The sequence below is a fragment of the Maniola jurtina genome, chromosome 9 (assembly GCF_905333055.1).
Source record: "Maniola jurtina chromosome 9, ilManJurt1.1, whole genome shotgun sequence".
Lineage (NCBI taxonomy): Eukaryota > Metazoa > Arthropoda > Insecta > Lepidoptera > Nymphalidae > Maniola > Maniola jurtina.
Window position 1 is genome coordinate 875,001 of NC_060037.1, and position 4,722 is coordinate 879,722.

The 4,722-nt window shown below is 51.2% G+C and overlaps 3 non-coding genes across 3 annotated transcripts in view; all 3 read right to left on the reverse strand.

Moving 5' to 3' along the window:
• Nucleotides 1-607, reverse strand: part of LOC123868610 — a 3,934-nt gene extending 3,327 nt beyond the window's left edge. Inside the window, exon 1 of the ribosomal RNA XR_006796689.1 lies at nt 1-607. This exon is cut by the window's left edge and continues 3,327 nt beyond it. This is a non-coding gene — a ribosomal RNA (large subunit ribosomal RNA).
• A 595-nt stretch (nt 608-1,202) lies between these two features.
• On the reverse strand, nt 1,203-1,359 carry LOC123868585. The gene has a single exon (XR_006796665.1). It is a non-coding gene; the product is annotated as a 5.8S ribosomal RNA (ribosomal RNA).
• Nucleotides 1,360-1,632: 273 nt separating this feature from the next.
• On the reverse strand, nt 1,633-3,535 carry LOC123868598. The gene has a single exon (XR_006796678.1). It is a non-coding gene; the product is annotated as a small subunit ribosomal RNA (ribosomal RNA).
• Nucleotides 3,536-4,722: the final 1,187 nt, after the last annotated feature.

A 4,722-nucleotide genomic window follows, 5' to 3' on the forward strand; every position in this document is an offset into this window, starting at 1 on the left:
GGGTCGCGATGCATTACTGAGAGAGAAGTGCACGACGCCGGCGGACCGAGACGGACGCGACCCGTGCCGCGTCCCGGCACCCGTGAGGGGCGAGACGCGACATCGAGGCGCGCGCCCGCACGCCGCCGGATGTCGATGAATCTCTCCGTTCGTTCATTCGAGTTTCGCAGGTTTACCCCTGAACGGTTTCACGTACTCTTGAACTCTCTCTTCAAAGTTCTTTTCAACTTTCCCTCACGGTACTTGTTCGCTATCGGTCTCGCGGTAATATTTAGCCTTAGATGGAGTTTACCACCCACTTAGGGCTGCACTCTCAAGCAACCCGACTCTGAGGAGTGTCCCTCTCGCCGCCTCGCTCCGTCGCTACGGGCCTGGCACCCTCTACGGGAAAACGGCCCCGTTCAAGACGAACTTGGACAGGAGCGGCGACGACGAGAAAGCGGAACCTCCCGAACACCACATCTCCCGCGATCGTTACAACCGCGCGATTCAGTGCTGGGCTGTTTCCTGTTCGCTCGCCGCTACTAAGGAAATCCTGGTTAGTTTCTTTTCCTCCGCTTACTAATATGCTTAAATTCGGCGGGTGATCCTCCCTGATCTGAGGCCAACGATAAAAGTGGAGGCAGACACGATATCCGTCAGCTCGACGGCGCCGTCGGCACGCGCCTGGGGCGCGCGCGAACGACGCCGTCGCGCGAGTCCGGACGTCGAGTCCGCCTACTGTTCGAATGAAATTAATCAATCAATCTTTTCATTGACGTGTAACGATTTGGAGCGGACGTCTTCCCCTCGCGCGTCCGCGATTTCCGTCCGCCGTGGAGGCCCCCCCCGCTCGTGTGTTACACGCCGCACGTGACGCGTACGATCTACCGATTTGCCGTAAACGGAAGGGTCGGTCGATCGAGCCGGTCGTTAGTGCGACACCGCACGAGGGGGGTTCCATCTGTCCTTCTCTGTGCGTGTGCACATTGCGCGCACACGCACACGAGGGGACACGATGGACGGCACCACGGTTTTTACACGGAGATGGACTGCGAGAGGAACCGTAGGCGCTCGAACGACACGAAAATTCTATTTTTAAACGGACCGATCCGAGGGATATATTAATTCCCAGTTAATAGTCGCCCCCCGTGTCACGGAATCCGCCACGTGTCCACCACAACATGTGTGTGTGGACAGTGTGGTTTTTGTTTTTATGCAGCCGGCCCTCAGACAGGAGTGGTCCTGGATGTTTCTCCACGGACCGCAATGTGCGTTCGAAATGTCGATGTTCAAATGTGTCCTGCAGTTCACACTATGACGCGCAGTTAACTGCGTTCTTCATCGACCCGCGAGCCAAGTGATCCACCGTCCAGGGTAATAGTTTATTATTTAATAACAATAATAATAATATATTTTGTATTTGTGTATTGATATCAATAATTGTTGTGTCGAGAGTGAGGACCGCCCGCGCGACACGCCCGCCCGCCCGCCCGCACGCACGGGGCGGGGCGGGGCGGGCCACGCGCGGCCGGTCGCAAGTCTCATGTTGTGTGAGAATATTTGCTTGTTGGTTTGGTGGTGTCTTTAACAACATATACTACTATGTACGCGCGCGCGCGATGTACGTGTGCGTTTAGTGTACGTGTACGTTAATGATCCTTCCGCAGGTTCCCCTACGGAAACCTTGTTACGACTTTTACTTCCTCTAAATGATCAAGTTTGGTCAACTTCCCAGCAACGCCGACGGCCGTGAAGCCACCGCGTGTCGGTCCGAAGACCTCACTAAATCATTCAATCGGTAGTAGCGACGGGCGGTGTGTACAAAGGGCAGGGACGTAATCAACGCGAGCTTATGACTCGCGCTTACTAGGAATTCCTCGTTTATGGGGGATAATTGCAAACCCCAATCCCCAGCACGAAGGAGTTTCAACGGGTTGCCCGGGCCTCTAGGCCAGGGAGAACATGCTGATTCCTTCAGTGTAGCGCGCGTGCGGCCCAGGACATCTAAGGGCATCACAGACCTGTTATTGCTCAATCTCGTGCGCCTCGAAGACGCCGGTCCCTCTAAGAAGAATTTTAATACGCCGCCAGTGAGTTGCTCGACCGAAATCGTGCACACCTAAATGACGACGCCTATTTAGCAGGCTAGAGTCTCGTTCGTTACCGGAATTAACCAGACAAATCGCTCCACCAACTAAGAACGGCCATGCACCACCACCCACCGAATCAAGAAAGAGCTGTTAATCTGTCAATCCTTCCGGTGTCCGGGCCTGGTGAGATTTCCCGTGTTGAGTCAAATTAAGCCGCAGGCTCCACTCCTGGTGGTGCCCTTCCGTCAATTCCTTTAAGTTTCAGCTTTGCAACCATACTCCCCCCGGAGTCCAAAATCTTTGGTTTCCCGGAAGCTGCCCGCCGAGCCATTGTAGTAACGTCGGCGGATCGCTAGATGACATATTTACGGTTAGAACTAGGGCGGTATCTAATCGCCTTCGAACCTCTAACTTTCGTTCTTGATTGATGAAAACACCTTTGGCAAATGCTTTCGCTGATGTTCGTCTTGCGACGATCCAAGAATTTCACCTCTAACGTCGCAATACGAATGCCCCCAGTTATCCCTATTAATCATTACCTCGGAGTTCTGAAAACCAACAAAATAGAACCGAGATCATATTCTATTATTCCATGCACGAAATATTCAAGCGGCATTTTGAGCCCGCTTTGAGCACTCTAATTTGTTCAAAGTAAAATTGTCGGCCCACCTCGACACTCAATAAAGAGCACCGCGATAGGATTTTGATATTGAACCGGCGTGTTACCGCCGGCTCACCGACGATATGCTCCGCAAACGTGTCAGTATCACCGCGGATGCGGTGCACCGACAGCGCGGCGCACAAATGCAACTACGAGCTTTTTAACCGCAACAATTTTAGTATACGCTATTGGAGCTGGAATTACCGCGGCTGCTGGCACCAGACTTGCCCTCCAATTGTTCCTCGTTAAAATATTTAAAGTGTACTCATTCCGATTACGAGGCCTCGTAAGAGTCCCGTATCGTTATTTTTCGTCACTACCTCCCCGTGCCGGGAGTGGGTAATTTGCGCGCCTGCTGCCTTCCTTGGATGTGGTAGCCGTTTCTCAGGCTCCCTCTCCGGAATCGAACCCTGATTCCCCGTTACCCGTGACAACCATGGTAGTCGCAGAAACTACCATCGAAAGTTGATAAGGCAGACATTTGAAAGATGCGTCGCCGGTACTGGACCGTGCGATCGGCAAAAGTTATCCAGATTCATCAAAAGTAACGACTTCGGACGCGAGGCCCTCCGTCGATTGGTTTTGATCTAATAAAAGCACTCGTCCCATCACTGGTCGGAGTTCTGATTGCATGTATTAGCTCTAGAATTACCACAGTTATCCAAGTAACTGAGTAAGATCTAAGGAACCAAAACTGATATATTGAGCCATTCGCGGTATCGCCTTAATACGGCTTGCACTGAGACATGCATGGCTTAATCTTTGAGACAAGCATATAACTACTGGCAGGATCAACCAGGGAGCTACTCAGAGTACTATACTCCGGCGGGCGTCGCGCGTTGCGCGTTGCGTGTGCGCGCGCGCGCACTCGCACGCGAGCTCACGACGACGACGCACGACGCACGACGGAGATCGAAGCGACTCGCGTGCGCTCCAATGACGGAAGCGACGCGGTGCCCGAGAGACATATAAGTAGTATAGTAGGAGAAGACAATATTCGGCTCCGGCGGAGAGGCGAAGCGTGAGGAGGATCGCGATATCGCTCCCTCCGACGGCCCCCCTCTTATTGTTTAAAGGACACTCGAGGTCCACATGTTCCGAACGTTCATAAACAAGACGATATCTGTTGAAATACACACGCGCACGTTTAGTGCTGCAAATGCTTTTCGTCCGCTGAAACAACAGAAACGGGAAAGACATTGCTTATCGTCGCTCGGTGTAAGAGAGCCCAGACGTACAGAGTTCCCGCGCGTTCTACACACGAACGACAACTACATACATAAGGTGTGTAGTTGTCGTTCGTTGTGCGGTAACGTCCATCTTGTGGAAGGGGATAACTGTGTGTGCGCCACACGGTCGGTGAAAACCGACCGAGTTTTAGGCACGCTTTGGACTTTCACATTTCGGCCGTTATATCAACTACATATATTTTGTATATATATTAGTTGTTACCACGAAAAACACCGCCGCTTTGTAGAGAGAACTCCTTCGCGCAGAGCGGCGCGTCGTTACCGTCTCAGAGCGATAAGGGGGACGGCGCTGCTAACTTTTTTTTTTTCCGTTAGCGAGTATGCCGCCTCCCCCCCGTTCGGCTCCGGATCGAAACGGCTGGGCTGCCACCATAGCGTTGGAGTTCGCCCTCAGATGCGGTCTCGTCGGTCGACACAGTGGATTGGATGAAAAATTCAAATATAATTATTATTAATAACATTTGCTCTACTGACACTTTACTAAAGGCCCTTCTTTTTTCACCAATATATTTATTTCTTAATATATTTATTTATTATCAAGTATATAACAACCCCAGAAAAGACCCCACACACGCAATATGTTCAAACACAAGTTTTTCAAACTTATTTTATTATTATTTTATAAGTTTTATTTCCATGAGTACAAAACATATCTGGGGGCGCCTTGTTCGTTCAATATAGTTGGTGAAAAATTTGAACTTATAATATAATGTGAAGCGCAACTATTGCCACACCTACT